The sequence below is a fragment of the Manis pentadactyla genome, chromosome 7 (assembly GCF_030020395.1).
Source record: "Manis pentadactyla isolate mManPen7 chromosome 7, mManPen7.hap1, whole genome shotgun sequence".
NCBI lineage: Eukaryota > Metazoa > Chordata > Mammalia > Pholidota > Manidae > Manis > Manis pentadactyla.
The window spans coordinates 28,981,597-29,000,788 of NC_080025.1; the positions used below are offsets into that span (position 1 = coordinate 28,981,597).

A 19,192-nucleotide genomic window follows, 5' to 3' on the forward strand; every position below is an offset into this window, starting at 1 on the left:
GGAGGAAGGCCAGGTGCCAGGGGGGCCTCTCGCCCATCAGCAGGGTGAGGGGGTAAGCAGAGGACGGAGGAGGGCCACGCTGAGGCGGGGCTACGAGCGTTCAGAGCTTCACCGGGGGTTTGGAGGGTCACTTTCTGTTAGGATTGGGTCTGTGCCCTGCAGTTCTGATGTGGGCCTATTCTTGCCCATGGAAACTGCCCGCAGAGTGCTGGCCCGGGGCCACAGGGGAAGCTACACTTGTCCCAGGCACCAGGCCAGCTCAGAGCTCGCTGGTGGTCCGGTCTGGCCTAAATCTCTCTTTTGTTTCCCAAATGGCTTTTATCCCAAGCCTGGGAGATGAGTATAAGCAATGTTAAATGCAAGATGATCATGAGGTCTGTCGGGTCCGCACACTCTGTCCTGAACGCAGGCACCCTGGGACCCGTGACAAGGCCCCTTGGCCCCTTCGGAGAGGGCGCTGGGGCTGCCGGCGCCTGGCCCTCCCGTTGGTCCCGTCTGTCTAGGGCTCCTGAGCCTTCTTCGCTGCTTCCATCCTCTTCTTACCCCCCAAACCCCAACAGCGGTTTCCTCTGGCCAGGACAGGGAACAGGACCCGGAAGGAAAAATGGCCACCTCAACTTCATTTGCTACGTTCTTTTTATAAAATGAAAGGTCTCTGCAAACCTTTTATGACAGAATGTTAATGTGATTCTCGTGGCGGGGGTTAATTACTCTACATCTTTCTGAATCTTTAAAGTAGCAGTACTTCAAACATTAACAGTGCTGAAATCAGTAGCGATCCCTTACGTATTTCTCACATTTCTTCTAATGAGCATCTTTTTCTTTCCTAATGGGAAAAAAATCTAAAGCATGGGCTGAGAAATTCTCTATACCAGGCACTGTGAACTAGGTACTCTGTGGGGATCCATTTGCATGTGGGCCCTGTGCAGACACCCACTGTGAGGACAGTCATTTGGGGAGAATACAAACCTGTAACATGATAGCAAAGAATGAAACTATAGTGCATTGAAACTGACCAGGTCAAAAGGAAGTAGGCAAGTGGCACAAAGGGGAGACACAGTTTTCAGCTTGCACTTCAATCAGAAAGCTGTCATCCAAAAGGGGGTGGTACTAGCCCTCTGGTGCCACACACCCACTAGGGAGGAAGCACAGCAACGGTCACCAGCAGAGGAAGGAGCCACTGTCACAGGCCGTCAAGGAGGCAGGCAGGATATTTTAGCGGCAAATGGACAATCAAATCAAAACCACGGCCCTTTGCTTAATGATTAACGCTCTCGTCATTTGCCCAGTGAGAAGCCTGGGGGTTACAGCAAAGCTCCACAGTACAGTCTTTTCATCTTGTATGTAGGACTATACCAGCTGAGCGCAGGAAAATCCCTGTAGATCAGTCTCAGAGTGGAAGTTCACTCTTAGCAAACACTTGTGTTACTTTATAACAGTGTCAAATGAAAGAATCTGGCCAGTAGTTGAAGGTTCGACTTCCCCTGTCAAAATCCAGTTTCTAACGATGGATAAAACCAGGGAATTGGTCCTGCCTTCCTGATGTACAGAATGCTTCTTTGATAGTTTATTTCTCCCAGCTGTGGTACATGTTACAGAAGGTCTGGTATGCCTTCTCATTCCACCAGTCTGCAGGTACAGATTGAGCACAGACTTTATACACCAGGCACTGGGATAGACACTGGGATGCCATAATAAATAAACAAAGCCAGCCCCCACCATCCTGGAGGCAGGCCCTAAGTGGGCACAGCTTTTCCTTCCTTAATAAACTTTCTCCCTGGTCTAAGAACTCAGGAGGATCTTGACCTTGTTGAGAACAAATTCTTTGCTCCACTACAATGTCTTTCTAGGTGAAACCAGCTGATAACATGTTGTGATGGTTAATTTTATGTGTCAGAGCTTGGCAAGGCTGCAGTGTTCAGTATTCAGTGAAACATCTGGGTGTTTTTATGATTTTTTTAAATGAGATTAACATTTAAATCAGTGGACTTTGAATAAAACAGATTACCCTCCATAATTTGGGTGGGTCTCATCCAAAGGCCTTAATAGAATGAAGACTGACCTCCCCTGAGCAGGAAGGAGACCTGCCTGCAGATGGCCTATGGGTTTCTTTCCCTGGGTTTCCAGCCTGCCCACCTACCCTGCAAATTTTGGACTTGTACCTCAACTGTATGAGCCAATCCTCAAAATAAATCTCTTTCTCTCACATATGTAGTGCATATATCTCCTGTTGGTTCTGCACACGTACTCACAGAACACACTAAAGGCAGTGAGACAGCAGGGGGTGGGTGTGGGACAGACTCCCAAGCTCCCACGGGTTTTCATTGCTAAAGCTGAAAGGAGTCTTAGAAATAATCTAGATCCTGCTTTCTAAACAAAATCTTTCACAGAATCCAATGCACCAAAACGGGATCCACAAACCCATGTGTGCCGACTGCCTCATTCTCCTTTGCGCTCCTCTCCCCGAGACACCCTGGGAGGTGCATCTGAACTTGAATGTTCGAGCTCATTGTTTACAAACAGAATTATTGTATGTGCTCCCCAGCAAATATTCTTGCACGTCCCTCAATGTATTTCGATGGTAGTGCTACTCAAGTTTGCACCAACATTTATATGTAAATTATTTATGCTAATGGCTCTTGAACAGCTGTAATAAAACAGACTTACAAATTCAATAAAAACATTACTACTGAACCAATAAAATTTAACTTAATAAGATTAATTTGTCAAATGATGTTGGTTTGCTCAAACGAAATTGCTGCTGGAAATATGAATGATAGTGACTTCTATGGAGCAGAGCTTTTTTGTGTTTGACAAAATGACTGAACAATCTTCACTGATGGGGTCCCATGCTATATTATAAGGCCTTCACTTGATATGATTAGTGTTGAGACCTCCTGAGTTCTTTCCTCAGTAGCCCATGAAAAAATTAAAGCAGTGTTGCTGATCCCAAACAAATACCCAGGCTCTGTGGTGGTTGGTAGCCCTTGACTATCGGGGGACAACTGCCAGATTCAGACAAAAGCTTAATGAGTTCTCATGAAAATGAAAAACTTATAGAAGGGAAAAGGCTGGTGATGAGTGAGTCTAAGTGGAGGGTGTATATATGTCCTTGTCTTATTCTTGAGGCTTTTTTGTAGATTGGATTTTTTGGGGGGGAAAAAAAGAACCCATGAAGAGCTGACAGCTCCCAAGAATATGTCCATACCCCACCAGTGTGAGAACATGAATCTACTTCAACCCTCTATTTTATAGATTGGAAAAGTAAGGCCCAGAGAACAGAAATGAGCTATGGGGATATTACTGGCCTATTAATTAGTGGAGAATCAAGATTAGAGCCTCAGCCTTCTTACCCAGACCCTTCACCATACTGACTATGAATTGCAGGGTTTAGATTCTACAGTCCTACAGTTCTCCCAGGGTTATAGTCTGCTGGAAGAAATCAGTGAGGACTTCACAACTGACCTGTGTTTCCAGGTTACTGAGCTGGCCTTTAAGAAGACCCCAGTGTGTATCCCCACATACATCCCAGGCAGAATCAAGAGTCCAGCATCATGAAGAAGGAGCTAAGATTTCACTTGCTATGAAGCATTTCATTCTTAAACAGAAAAAAAAAATTCTCTTTATTCTTGGACTCCAGCGACTGCTAATACCTTTCAGGCAGTAACCCTGAGACTGGGCAGAACCAGGGGACATGGCCTTGGGCTACCCCATTCCTACACCCACCCAAAGGCACCTTCTCGGCTCTAAGCCCTGCCTCCAGCCCTAAGTTTAATTTTCCATCATTCAAAAGAGATAATACAAAGCTTAGGAAATATGGAAAAATTACTATCCATAAAAGCACTTTGAAAATAGAAGTATGAGATGAAATGCAAACTGTTTTAGAAAATGCTCATCATTTAAACCATCATGTTTCCCAAGGGACAGGTATCTGATCCCAGGGTTCAACAGCCAAATGACTGGAAGAGGTGATTATTGCTAAAAGGGCTGAAATGTCTATGGAGTAGAGAAGAATTTGTAAAGCATTTGAGCAAGTGGTATTGTCTCTGGTGTAGTAAGAGGGTCAAGTTCATGGGAAAAAGCCAGGGGGAAACGTCACGTTTACTGTGGAACACAGACACTATAGTTATTCATCAGAGGAAATTATATGCAGACGGCTGTTCAAAGAAAACCTCATTCCCCCTACTCCAAGTACACAGAACTGCAAATACATGGCCAGCCAACTGTCCTTTGGGTTTTAAAAACCAATCAACAACTTCTGGAAGCTATAATCTAGTTCCTGGAAGAGCCTACACTTAACGATTAAGTTGTGGATGAACTCCGTTTGACCACAAACCTTCGAAGTTGCACAATGTCTTCCACAAATGTTAGGTTCACAGTTCATTAGAAGGATCGTGGATCCTGGTCCGAGGTGCCAGCTAGCATTCTGGGGCCTTGGGGAGAGTCTGGTGGTGGGAAATGCAAGCCTGTAAACTGCGCAGTTGGGAAACAAGTGTGTAAGCTGTTTGGGCAATTCCACTCACTGTTCATATTTCACCTCCTTTGGGGGCACGAGGCGCACCAATGTGGGCTGGTCTGGCCGCGGGTGGGAAGCCTTGAAATACCTTTCAGTGGTCTGGCTGGACTGGCTGAGAAGGCGGTTTCTGGAGAGAGGGAATTTCTCTTACATTTGCTGTTCTCTGCCAAGTGCTGCCCACGGTGCTCACTCCTCATCCCCACATCCCCCAGGGGGCTTCACCCAACTCTGGGTGCCTCCACCAGCCATCGCCTCCCAGTGCGCCCTTCCCAACCCAGCCCTTCAGCCTGCATCTGCCCCCAGCCCATGTGGAGAGCCATGCCGGAGACCCCCAGCACCCAGGCTGTCCCGGGGCTCGGCAGCTCCTCAGCCCCACATCTGCCCCTTCCCCTGGTTTGCTGTCTCCTCAGAGGCTCTGATAGATACCTGAGGTCGTTCTTAATGCTTCCTGACATCCTCATATTTCTTGACTCTCCCCTCCCAAACCCATGACGAGCTGTTCCACGCCTTCCCACAGTGCTGCACCCCACTAGCTGCTCCCGCCTCCTCAGCTTTAGCTTTCAGTGGCTCCCCATGGCCCCCAGGAATACAGTCAGGTTCTTCAGGACAGCAGCGAGGCCCTTCAGTCTGGTTTTTTCTCTCCTTGAGTCACCTCCCACCCCAGAAGGCCGGGTGCTGGTGTCTGCCTCTCGCTGCATCGTTTCCGGGCCACATGCCTTTATCCTGCTTCTCCTTATACCCGAACTGCTCTCATCCAGCTTGCTGCGTCCTGTCTGGCTAACTGCTCACTTGCCCCCTAGATGTGCTTCGGGGGCCTGCTCTTCCTGGAGCGGTCTCGGCCTGGCCTCGTGAGGCTGGGTGTGGCTGCTCTGCTCGCCCTCCACACACACCGTGTGCCTCTGTCGTTTTGTGTGTCAGAACCACCCCTTCATGTCTCCGACACTCACCTGTGAGCTCTTTAATGAAGGGATGGAGAGTTCGTGTTCTCAGAATTCAACAAGTACGCTTCAAAAGTGTTTGCTAGAGGAATGAAAAAATCATCTAAGTTTACTCTTCTGGTCTTCAAAGAACGATTTTCAAAACAAATATCCACGACATTATGACACGTCTGCCCCGACAAGGGGCCTGTTGGGAGCCCCTCGAGGGGAGGGGAGCTCCAAGCTCTCCTACTCACACCCTGGCCAGGGTGGATGCTGAATGGTGATGCTGGAAGTGAAGAACTGAATGGCAGGGTGACCAAGCTCTTGAAGGACTCGAGAAGTGTGGATAACCGGTGGTCACCAGTCCTGCGACGGGAGCCCCCTTCTGGGCCTTCATCTCTAAAAGCCTTGACTGGGATCCACTCTACAGTCCCTTCAGATTTCAAGATATACCATCAGCTGAAACAAAGCGGCTTTGCCCAGGGATTAAAAAGTGATGAATGATGAGAAAAGGACTGATTCGTGGGCTGTGGACACCCTGATGCGGGGCCCCACTACCTGGAGCAGTGAGCGACAACACCAGGCACACTGGTGCTTGTTCCGAACGGGACATGGGGGCAGGGGAGGCTACTAGAGGGGAACCACCCTGCAGAGCAGAGGACCACCCCATGGCCGCCCGAGAATGATGTGCCCCGGCCAGCACTGAGGGGGAGGAAGACTGCGTCAAGTCAGCCCTTCACCTTTGCCCCCTAACTTACCAGAAGGCCCGAGGCGCCAGTACAGTGGTTCCATACAAACAGGTAAGCACACACCTGTGTCTCCTGCAGGCACTAGGAAAGGCCACCATCACCAGGCCATCAGAGGGGGTCTGAGGGGTGTGTGCATGTGTGCATAAGGCACGAAATTTAAGGTACTTACCTGTTCAGGGTTCACCCAGGAAAATCTGTCCAGACTGCCTTCTAGTGCCCCAACTACATTAAGTGGAGGCTCCTGCCCTCCATTCTCACGGGGGATGGAACACCTTAGTGGCCACGTTCCCTCTTCATCTCGGCGACATCTCCGTGAAGCTTTCCCAGGACACGGCAGAGCCCTGTGGGGTCCCATTCTCTGTAACCCCCTGTACAGCCAGTGCTTGGTTCCAGAGGGCTCGGTGTCATCTGCTGAGCACCTCGCCCACATCCCCAGCTGGACTGCAGCCCCTTGTGGGAGTTTCTGTGGCCCCTGAGTGCCCATCACACCACTGAGGCTTCAGCAGAAACTTCTTAAAAGCTCATTTGATTAACTTCTACCTTCTAAGGAGATAATTAGCTAACTGTAGTAAAGGAACTCCTGTTAATGCAAAGACTGTCCTTATAATGTTTACTCTTCGTGGTTCCTTTCCTCTGCATATCTCCCTTCCCCAGGAAACCCCACCATATTTTAGGAACGCTGATAGTCGGGACTTTCCGACTGGGTAGGAGATGGGGCTGCAAGAGAGGAGATGTTTGGGCCCTTCCCTTCACAGCTGGCTGAGACCCTCTACGGTCCATGGGAAACGGCTGGTGCTCCACTCTTTGTGCCTCCTTTCCAAACGTATACCTGAACAAGGGGCCACGAAGGTGTGTAGGCAAGAAGTGGTGCTAGAACCCCCGGGTAGGACCCCTGATTTTTGTCTCTCCACCCCAGCCTTATCTTCCCAAGCTGATGCTTGACTTATTACTCATGTCTGCTTAGGTTAAGACTCGGGGCTGTGCCCCCGGGGTTCTCAGGGTTCTGGCATCGATGCACCTGCATTTGTGATAACACTGGTAACAGCTGTTTGCTGCCAGATACTCTTGCATCAGCAGGATATATAAAATTTTCAGAATATATCAAATTTCCAGGTCTGTGGACACAGAATGGGAAATGCTTTCAGAAACCACCTGGTGAGAGCTTTAACACTAAATTAGTCAAGATATGGGCAATAACATGGCTCTTCTCTAAAATTTCTTGTATTAGGGAGTCACGCAAATACTGGCTCACCAAAGCATGATCAAGGGGGTAGCAATTAATGCCAGATGCCTGCCTTCAGATCATTAGATCGCATGTGCTACTTAACATGCTCGTCATTCTAAGTCTTGATGGGATGAGCTCTTGACTAAGGCTTGGAACTTGATCACTGCTCTGCCACTGACCTCCAGTAACCACTCCACTCTCCAGTCCCTTGGTCTAAAATGTGGGGAACCATGCCTACTCTCCTGGCCCCCCAAGTTTGCTGTGAGGGTGAGCTTCATATATGGTACGTCTTCACCCCCACAATTAAAAAGACTCTTAGACCCATCTGATGGTCCTTTTCACCTTGTGAATAGAGCCTCTCAGCTTAGTGTGTTCTGATCACTAACAGAAGAAGGGCTGGAGGAAAGTGCCAGGGTGAGACCAGGAGGAAAAAGGGGAGGTCAAAGGCCAGGCTGCACCCGGTCACCCCCTTCTAGCCTGATTATCTCCCATTTGCAGGCTTCTCTTCCTAGTCCTGGGTCCCCAGACTCCCCTGGAGGGTTGAGACTTGGGTTACACTTTCCATGCTACCTGTGAGCAGCCCACCTTCTGCGTCCTCGGCTCCAGAGCTAGGACGAGGGACGCCCGTCCTGGTATGTCCTGCTGGGAAGGCTGCCTCCCGCCCCAGGCTCTCCCACAGCACAGCCGCCAGCCTGGCTGGGGTTCTGCATGTGCAGAGGAGTAAGAACTGAGCGTTGGTGGGAAAGATACTGCAGTTTCTAGATATTATGGTAATGTGCATTCACCCTAAACTTAATCATAAGTAGAGACGTGGAAATACTAGATTACAGGCCCAGGAGTTGACTGTTTACTAAAAACCAATGTGATCTTACAGTACATATTCATTAAGCACCAAAGGGAAGAACTTTTAAATGTCCCCGCTGCATATAATTTACTCTGATGAATGCCCACAGAGTATGTGCTTCATGTCAAATTCAAGTTAATTCTCCCTCTGGCTCTTTCCCATGAACTTGCCACCAGGCCATAACTACTTACTCTCACTAGTACTGGAGTTCCGGAAACTCCTACTAAATCACAGACCTGGAAAAATTCCCTGTCACCCTCTTCCCCCTCTCACTCTGTTCGCTGAAGAAGAAAGTGCCCTTGGCTCTGTTCACACCTTCACCTTTTATCGTGTTGTTCCTGGAGTCCCACACATGGGAAATCTTCAGTCATCTCCCTGTGTTTTTACCTCCTCAACAACCTTCCTCCCCAAGTCCTTTGACCTCCAGAGAACCTGTTCTCATCTTTACCTCACAGAAATGCAAGATGCAGTAACCAGCCATAAACCCATATGCATTTGCTTAGATGCCATGACACACACTTTGGGGGTGACCATCAAACCCTGCCCTTCAACATTTGCCTCTTGCACAGAATTCCTGATTTACCTCACCAACAAACATCACCTGCTTGCCACTGGGGATCCTGCCTCATCGACACATCCACGGTGTCTACTCTGAAAGAGTACAGAACTGCTCCCTTTAGGATAAAAAGCTAAAATTCAGGGTGCTTAACTGAGTTATTACAACTTAATGAGACAACATGGATGTGCTGGAAAACCGGTCCCTGATTATGTATAGTTGGGTGGGTCCCAGGCTATCAAAGGCCAGCCCCCCACCCGTCCCACCACATGTGCGTGGTGCCACGCCTTCCCCAAACCCTCACGCTCATGCCTTCCTTTCTCTGTTCTGCCACATCCCGTGCCCTTCCTCTGTCGGCTCACACACATGAAGATGCTCTAGTGTCTCACCTATAAAAGAGCAAACAGTCTACCGACTCGAGGTCCTTGTATGTGTCCTATTTCTACTTGATTCTGTCCTGAACCTTCTGCAGCTGCACAGTGGAAAATAGGCTCCAGCTGGGTGGCCATGTGCCCGTTAAAGTGGGAGGTGAGGGGTTCTGATACTAGACAGGACAAGAGGACACATGCAGTGGGGGACAGTTAGCGGTCTGCCACATTATGCTTCTCCAGAATACTACAAGGACCTTGGGATGCCTAAACTCAAGTTAGGGTAAGCTTTTTTATTATTTAACTAAAAGTATCTTTTTTGTCCTTGCTCTTAGACAAAAGGCTGTCTAGGCTATCAAGGCTGATAATTAGTTTTTCATACTTGAAAAGCATTATTCCTTTGTCTCATACTGCAAAGGAGAAGTTAGTTGACAATTTAATTGTCATTCCTTTATACATACGCCCATAGGTTTCCTCATTGCCAGGGTGCTGGGGTGGAAACATGGGGCATTGTAATTGATGAGCTTCGCTGTTACTGCCACAGCTAATGTTTACCCTCTCTGAGCCTCATTTTCCTCATCTACGAAATGGATGTAATCCCACCTGGGGCTGTTGTAGGATTCATGGAACCTACAGAACCTAGTGCCTCTGTCATGATCCTGGCAGGAAGCAGTTGGCAGGCACACTGAAAAGAACGGGTCACTCCCAGGGGAGAAGGAATGTGGGCAGAGTTCCGGGAACCATGGAGGGCTGGGGTCTGAGCTCCAATTCCATAGAAGCAGGTCAAGCCCAGCTCTAAAGCAGAGGGCAAGGATGCCCCTGAACATAGAGCAGGGCAGATCAGAGATGGGGGTGGGGGGCATAACAGCATGACCAGCACAGTAGGCAATACACACTCATTAACCTAGAGCGCTCACCCACGCACGGTCAGGTGGCTGGCAGAGTGGTGACTTAGCCCACCCCACGTTGGTCTGCCTTTGTCTCTGGTCTCTCTTGGCCTCTTCACTCCAGCATCTAGTAGAAACGTTGGTAACTGCAGACCCAGGTTGTATCCAGAGAAGGGTGGAACCGTGAGAGACGTCGTGGTTGTCGCACACATGCATCCCTCGGATGGTGCTTGGCTCCAGCATCGTCCTCGGCATGCAGAGAGCTGTGGGACCTGCCCTTCGGCTCCGCAGCACCCTGGGACTTGCCTGAGAACGAGGGTAATAGGGAGTCCAGCCCCTGGCTCCGGCCGCAGGGCTCTCGCAGGCTCCCAGCATAGCCTCCTCACTGGCTCCGGCTCCATACTGACTTTTTTCTGATAGTGTCATCTTGCCTTAAAACACACTCCCTGCTCCCTCTTTCACAGAGAACTAACTCCAAACGCCTTGGCCTGGTATCCAGAGCTGCTGCTCTCCCCCCTCGCCCCCCACCCCGCCCAGGACCCCTCCAACCGCACAGGCTCAGTCCTCCTCCGCAAGGGCCCTACGGGCATCCTGCTCTGGGGGGGCGCGGCCCTGGCCCCCCCCACCCCGTGGCCCCTGGCCGACTGCTGCCTGTCCTGGAAGGGCCAAGGCCACGCCAGCCTGTGTCGCACTCCCTCTTCATCCTCCACGTGCCTGTCTGCCTGGTGCTTGCCGCTTCCATATGCATCTGCCTCCTTCACCAGGTCACCATCCTCACCCAGAGCCCTCACTCTGGGTCTTGCTCACCAGGCCTGGCGGGGCGTTTGCATGCAGCAGACACTCAGGAAGTGCTGGTGGAATTGGAGGAGGTCCGCCTAGAATCTTCTTGAAAAGTCACTCCCTGAAGGGCTAGGGAAAGAGAAGCCTCCATCAGGAGCTTTTAATTTAGACAAACCTCTTTTAAAAAAAAAATCTCAGAACGTCCTATGCCTATCACAAAGGGGTCTGGAGCTGTGGAGCACATAACCTGGGCTGCGGGGCTTGGCTGATGAGGCAGGTAAGTCTTTGCCCAGGAGGACTGTCCGGAGAATATAGGGTGCTGGGCTGCCTTCCTTTGCCCCGGGGTCAGGTCTGGGAGGTCGCCCCCTTCACTGCACAGCAGTTCTTGTGGTGGCTTGCAACATTCCACGTCAAAACCTGCATGGGATGGGTGGGAAGGGAGGGACAAGGGTGGGGGGAAAGAAAGGGGGCATTACAAATAGCATGTATAGCATGTATAATGTGGGGGAGGGCACGGGAGGGCTGTGCAACGCAGAGAAGACAAGTAGTGATTCTACAGCATCTTACTATGCTTTTTTCTGATAGTGTCATCTTGCCTTAAAACACACTCCCTGCTCTCTCTTTCACAGAGAACTAACTCCAAACGCCTCGGCCTGGTATCCAGAGGCAATGACTGTAATGGGGTTTGTGGGGGGACTTGGTGATGGGGGGAGTCTAGTAAACATAATGTTCCTCATGTAATAGCAGATTAATTATACCAAAAAACAAAAAACCTGCATGGGCATGAGAAGGAAGGTCTGGCTCTCCCTAAGGTGCCTGTCATGTGGGGCTCCGAGATTCTCTGCAGGAATCTGCACTCACATGACAATGCCGCCAGGATCCCTGCTTACCTCCTGCAAGCCTTCCAGGCTATGACTTATTTGCAAAAATGTCTTTATCTTTATATCTGAATTACTAAGGGGGCTTTACTGCCCTCCAGTACAGTCCAGGAAACATGGGCAGCCTCCTCTCGGGATGGTTCAGAGCCTCAGCCCCCATGGCTCTGCCTCCTGGTTGTTTCCTCTTCCTCTGACCTACCCCCTGCTGCTGGCCCAGAACATCAGGAGACCTCGCCTCTCTGTCTCTGCCCTCTCCAGGCAGCAGCTTAGAAGTGATTCCCTGTGTTTGTGTAGCATGTTCCAGCCCAGACATCCCAAGCCCTGTGCAAACATCAGCTCACCATCACTGCACCTCTCCCTCTTCTCGCCATATCATGGTAAGGAAACTGTTGAAAAGGACACGATTTGTGGAGTGGGGAAAAGAACATTTGGAATCGAAAACAGGAGGTTAAAAGGCGGGAAAGGTCAAAAAGCCTAAATTTCTGGTTTCAGAATGAACTTACTTTGGTTCTAAACCAAAAATGTCCCTTTTTTGGATTCTAACCCTCTGGCTGCTTTCCTGGTGACATCACAGCATGGTGACGCTATTTTATAACACCGCCTGTGACATGATTTGGGCCATTGTGGTTTCCCTGTGTTTTGCAAGCCAGATGGTATCACTGAAAACATGATCTGATTTTGCAAGAAGGGACTCCATGCATGCATTTGTGAAGCGTGTTATGGCTCTGACTCAGCTGGTTGGAATTAAGCACTAGTACTTCTCTATATTTTAACTCATTGGTCTTCCTAGTAAACACTTCACTTTCTGGATGGAAAAACTGAGGTCTCAGAGCTGAGCCAGGGTCCCGAATCCACAGCTCTTGCCACTAGACCATCACCCTAAGTTTTGTTGAATTTGATGGGACGTGGGAAAGGCTTTGCAGATCACAGAAAAAATCCCCTCCGCCTTCTCTCCCGCTTCACTCACTTGTTTCCGGGCCCAGGAACAGGCAGCGGACCTCTGCAGTCTCCAGCTGCTTAGCCTTCTACTTCGGCCCTGCCACTCTAAGATCAAGCCCAGACCTTCTTTCCCTCCCCTCAGCCTGTGCTCCCTCTGGGCTCGCCCTAGCTTACAACTTAGAAACTGAGCTGGCTCTCATGAAATCTTGCCCTTTGTGACCATAGAGGTGAACTTGGAGGGCATTATGCTAAGTGAAATAAGTCAAACAGAGAAAGACAAATACCATATAATTTAAAAAACAAAATTAACAAACAAATCAGAAATAGATTCAGGAGCACAGAAAACGGGCCGCTGGTTACCATAGGGGAGGGGGTGGGGGACAGGCAAAACAGTTGAAGGGGATAAAGAAGGACAAACTTCCAGTTATGAAATACTCACAGAGGTGAAAAGTAGAGCACAGGAAATATGACCAATAATATTGTAACATCTTTGTATGGTGACAGATAACTACACTTATCATGGTAAGAACCTCATGGAGAATATAATTATTGAATTACTATGTTGTTACCTGAAACTAATATAATATTGTATGTCAACTATATTTCAATAAAAAAATGTTTTAAATGTTCATCTGGCTCTTCTCTCAAACAGCACCTGTCCTGTCTGGCATAGCCAGACACATCCTATAAGGTTAGGCTCAGATCACCACGCTTACCTGCTCGAAGCCTGGTACCCTCCCACAATCCACCAAACTAAGGAAACTCTTTGCCTTCAGCACCCATAATATAACCTCAATCCACCCAAAGCTTCATTCCCACTGTTCCTTTATACATAGCTGGTGTTCAAGTTCCAATCAGGCTTCTTACTGGTATGAGAGTGGCTCCAATTTTCCAGATCCGTGCGTTAGTAACATTTGCACTATTTCCTTTCCCCAGAATGCCCTTCACAACCCAATTTCCTCCATCCACACCTCAGTCTTTCTTCAAGGGCTATTCAAATGCCACTTCCTTCATGAAGCCTCACCTGATGCCCTGTCCTTTGAATCCCCAAATGCACTTCTTGTACACAATTAGCTGTGTAGCCTGCCTCTCACAGTGCGTAGTGTGCTGCTTGACACTTAAGAGATGCTCAGTGGATGTGTGTGGATCACTTGGATGAATCACCTCAAGAATTACAATGGACTCAATGAGTATCTGTGGAAACTGATTTGCCAATGATCCCACCTCTCCTCCTGAATCTAAGCTCTGGTTTGTGTTCCAGATACCTTCAAGAATGTATACATAATGTCTTACCTTTTCCTGGAACATGGCAGGTCAAAAACTGAACTAACTGTTCCCTCCATCCCGCCTCCATCCCACCCCCAACCCGGCCCCAACTTCATCACTTTCGTCTTTCTGCCTCACAAATTCCCCCAGCGTGTACTTCGGTGAGAGCTACTTCACGTGGGGCTCGATGAGCCCCGGGAACACAGGCGGCTATGTCCCAGCACCTAACATCCACAGATTAATCAGCATCCTGGAACTATAGGATGCCAGAGTTGGAAGAGATGTTGGTCCAACCCCTGCACTACAGAGAAGAAACCACACTCCCGAAGGGATTTGTGAGAACTTGAGGTGGAGCTGTCCCAAGACTCCATGCTGCCACATGGCCCAGGGGTCTGTCCTCAGTAGGTACCACATGGCCTTCCTGAGCTCCTGTTTTTCCAGGTGCTTCAGGTCGTGATCTTTCTAGTCACTGCCCATTTCCCTGACTCCCACATGCTACTGGACAATACAGTCAGCACGGGGCTTAGACAAAGCCATTGCCTCTCCCATTAATTCTGCCCGAGTGTCTGATGAGCTGGGTTCTCCAGAAATTTCCAACAGTCAGCGAATAGGAACTTTCCATTACTAATCCAGCAGCAGATTCAAGTTCTCTTCATTTTCTCCAACATCCCTGCAAAGCTAACGATAACCCGGAATACTTCAGGACTTTAAATAGATCACCAATTCAAAAAGAGTTACTTAGAGCATGATTAGAAATTACCTTAAGTCCATGGAATATGGCTTGAACCAGACAATACGCACTTGGGCTAAATCATCTAAACTCACAGACAGCCTCAGAGGGACACTGACTAGAAAGTACTCAAGTACATCTGATCTGCTGAGCTAAACAGGCCAGAGAGCTTTCCAGCTGGCCCTTTGCTCTCCTGGGCAAGAAGACGGGAGAGAGATAACACTCTGGGACAACAGCTGTGCACTTTACACGTGAGATCTCACTGAATTTGGTGTCTCCATCACCCTGTGTGGTAGTGTGCTCATCTTACAAACAAGAGAACCAACACATTAAAAAATGTAGTTGTTGCTCAGGCTGATGTAACTGGAAGCAGAGACAGCCTCCAAGCCCAGTTGTAACTCCAAAGACTAAGCTTTTTCTATTTCTCCAGTGGGTTCCTTCCTTCCTTTTTTTCTCTCTTTTTTTTAGGAGCCAAATGCCCTTTTCTATGAAATGATACACAAACTCAAGTATGGGAAACATGAGTGCAGAGCCACCTTGCTTTATTCCTATTTGACAAAAACTGGCAACACCCCAAACAACCATGGACGGGTGAATAAATAAGCAAATGGTGGTGCACCCAGACAGTGGAATGGAACTCAGCAATACAAAGAAATGAAGTAACTGATACACACAGATCATGAATGAACCTCAAAATAATTACGCTGAGTGAAAGAAATCAAACACAAAAGAATATATACTGTAGGATGCCAAGTACATGGAAGTTGAGAAACAGCAAAACCAGTCGAAGGTGACAGGCAGCAGGTCCAGCGCTGGAGCGGGGCCAGCGCTGACTGCCACATGGCTGAGGGAGCCCAGGCCTGTCTCAGAGGCTGTGGAGGTGGTTCCATGTGTCAGTTGTGGGGCGATGTCTATACTGGCCAGAGCTCACTGAACTTCACGCTTCAAATGGGTGCGTGCGGGTTTGGTGTGTAAATTATTCCCCAATAACATTGGTTGGTTTTGTGTCATTTTGTGTTTTTTTAAAGCAGAACTGCTTTAACTGAGGAAGAGGGGCTTAAACCCCATTAGTGTGACCCCCACAGGGACCCTGGGAGTCCCTTTGCACTATGGAAATTTATATCTTCAGGAAGCCCTTTGACCACACCTAGCTGCCTCATACAGCCATAAATAAAAAATGAGCCTGAAGTCCAGGCTTTATAAAGGTCATAAGATCTGTTCATTTTTGAGCACACCACTTCAACATTCAAAACACTTCAACTGAGGCTGCATAGTTTCAGCTAGATCTGTGACACACCCTGTCATTGGCGGGAAAAGGCTTCCAGGCCAGTTTTAATCTCTTTAATTAGGAGTTAAGAAATGAAACTGAAGAATTTTATAAGCATAAGTGAGTGTGTATGTGTGTGTATGGTGTGTATGGTGTGTGTGATGGGTGTAAGTTTGCTTCACACCACTTGTATCCAGAAAGTGTGAGGTCTTATTTCCAAAATCAAATCACATGCAGCCTGCAGTGTTCCCTGACCAGGGGGATGCATGGCAGCAGTAGTTCGTATTGGCTCAAGGCCGTGCACAAGCCTGGTGGGTTATCAGTCCAGAGGATTTGAGGAAGTAGCTCTGTCCTTGAGGCCACCCTGGTCCCAGCCTGGTATCCAGTGCCCAGCCTCTAGGGTCCATTTCAGAGGCTAGTGCCTTTGATCCCCAGCTGGGGCAGTGGGACCTTGTCGCAGGTCCCCAAATGGAGACACACGAGGCCACCTTGGATCAGGCCCCCGTGGAGCGGTGTGCACAGGAGGACTTGGTCCCTGTTACCTCTGCGGCCCCCAACCCCCTTCCCTCTCAGAGCTGAGGAATCTCCCTTCTCCACTTCCTCTCCTTTCCCCAGTCAGGCTGCTCTGATCGCCACAAGGCCTTGCATCCTTCTACAGGACAACCCACCCTCATCCCTCTAATGGGTCTGAAACACAAGAGCTGGCAATGGTTGGGTGGGGAAGTGGAGCGCGAAGGTGCAGGGAGAGAACACTACATCTCCGCCGTCCCTCCCTCTGACAGGAGCAGGCAGAGAAGGCTAATTTGCTCTTCCTTGGTGAATCCACAACAGGAACAGAAAGCTGAGCCAAGTTTGTTTCTTTATTAATAACTCAACTACTTATGTATGAGAGTTTGTGTTTGTATTTATGTAAGATCCATGAGGTTAAGAACAGCCTTGGTCTCATTCACAATTGTGTCCCCAGCACTCAGCTTGACAAAGCATATATAGGTGATCAATAAACACTGGATATTCATGAATGAATGTATAGGAAATCAGCCAAAGGGCACACACCACTCTAGAGCTGATTACCTTTGGGAAGTGGAGGAATATCATTATTATTTATATTTCCATATTGTTCGTAATACATGAAATTGTGTTTAGTCACTATCTAATGTTTATATAGTTTGTATTAAAAACTTTTCATGTTTATTGCCCTCGTCTAGCTCGGATTAACACATAGTCTACAGGCACACACCTGATCATCTACATTTGCTCTCTTACAACACTAAACTCAGTTTTCTACCTTTATCTCGTATCTACCTACCACTTCAGCATTTTATTAAAAATAATAATAATAGAGAAATGTGGTATCCACATATAAATCAAGTTTAAAAATCAAATGAATATTCATATTTGAACTGACTGTGTATAGTTCATAATGCATGAACAAAACCGAAAGCTTCTGTGATGACTGCCCTTGCACTGTTCACCATGTAACTTATTCACTATGTAAGAATTTGTACTCCATGTAAGAATTTGTTCGTTATGCATCAGAAGATTGGAGACTGACGAAAATTAGGCTTGGGGTGGATTAATGATTGTGCATTGAGTATTGACCCCCCTATACAGAAATTTATTGTGGTTAACAACTATTTGATCAATAAATATGAGAGATGCCCTCACAAAATATATATATATATATATATAAACACTTCCAATTGTAAAATAAATAAGTAACCGGGATGTAATGTATAGCATAAGGAATATAGTCAAAATATTGTAACAACTTGGTATGGTGATACCTGGTACCTAGAATTATCATGTATATAAATGTTGAATCACTGTGTTGTACACCTGAAACTAATGTAATGCAATACTGTTGTCAAGTACCCTTCAATAAAAAAATAAAAAATAAAAAAAATAAAAAAACTTTTCAGACTCTTAAGTAATAAGCACAAGTAAAAATTGTATTATAATCTTGCTGTTAGAGGGAAGCTGTCTTGTAGCAAGGATTCACATTTGGTAGGGTTATGTTACTGGATGAGAAAATGTTAAGATAATCTGCATTAGGCCAGATTCAGAAAGGTTGGAACGTTTGATTCAATGTCACTAGATGGGGGAGTGACCCTTGAGAGGGTGACTGGCTTCTCCTAAATTTAATGAGAAAATTATTTAAGCATTTTATCAGGAATATAAATGATAACCCCAGGAGATATGAATTATGTCAATGTGAACTGTTGTATTAGATTTGTGAGGTTTAGTCACTCTGTAGGAGTCCAGAGGAGAAAGAAAAGGAATACGCAAAATAAAATTCATAAAAATCAAAGGAGCCTCCTTAGAGCAATGGCATTGTCATGAAAACATTTCATTTGCTCTTAACTCATTAGACTATTGTTGGAGGAAGATCCTTGGTTTCCCTGAAACACCTAAAGAAAAACTATGTGGGAGACCAGTGTTGCTCTGGAAGAATAGGGTTTCCTGCCCAGGGCAAGTTCCCTATGAATTTGCTAAGACCAAAGGAAGGCAGGGGCAAGGAGTTGGGGCCTTAAAAGGGGGCTTATTCTCACAGCAGTAGGTCTCAGTCTCCCTTCACTCCCCGCTCTCCCTGGCCGTGCTCCACTCCCTCACCCCCAAGATGGGAGGAACTCTGTGGGCGAGTCCTCATGTGGACACCCAACCAATTACATACCAGGAACGGAGGAGAGGACAGAATGGTGTTTCCTCTGCAACCCTCCCTTGGGCAAGGACTCCTGTGGATGACCAGTCTGCTCTGTCCCCAGCAAACATCCTATGGATGTGCAAACAGGCTCTTATTATATACACAATGGGCACTATTAAAGACAGGTGGGAATCCTAGTCAGAAACTACGTTTTCTGCACAGCCAGGAACACAGATGCAGGTGATCCAACCTAGATCAGGAGAGAGCAGCAGCTGGCCATCACATAATCATTGGAGTTACCTGAAGACCTTCTCACTGTACCAGGGTCTAACTCAGACCCATGAAGTCAGAACCTCTGGCTGGGCCCCAGCATCCTGTATTTTTTAAAGATCATTGGATCTCAAACCCCAGTGTATATCAGAATCATCTGCAGGGCTTGTCAAACACAGACTGATGACACGCCACGGTTTCTGACTGATAGGTCTGTGGTGGAGCCTGAGAATTGGCCTTTCAAACAAGTTCCCTGTGGTGCTGATCTAGAAGATTATAACACTCACAAAATCAGGAACTGGCTCAGGGTGGTGGTTCTCTACTTGGACTTGCTCACTGGAATCTCCTAGGTACCT

The 19,192-nt window shown here is 47.8% G+C and overlaps 1 long non-coding RNA gene across 1 annotated transcript; it reads right to left on the bottom strand.

The window, feature by feature from the left end:
- Positions 1 to 3,605: 3,605 nt before the first annotated feature.
- Positions 3,606 to 18,939, bottom strand: LOC130684434 (uncharacterized). The gene is made up of 4 exons (XR_008998715.1): positions 18,597 to 18,939; positions 10,096 to 11,262; positions 5,464 to 6,526; positions 3,606 to 4,643 (listed from the first exon to the last, which is right to left on the bottom strand). It is a non-coding gene; the product is annotated as an uncharacterized LOC130684434 (long non-coding RNA).
- Positions 18,940 to 19,192: the final 253 nt, after the last annotated feature.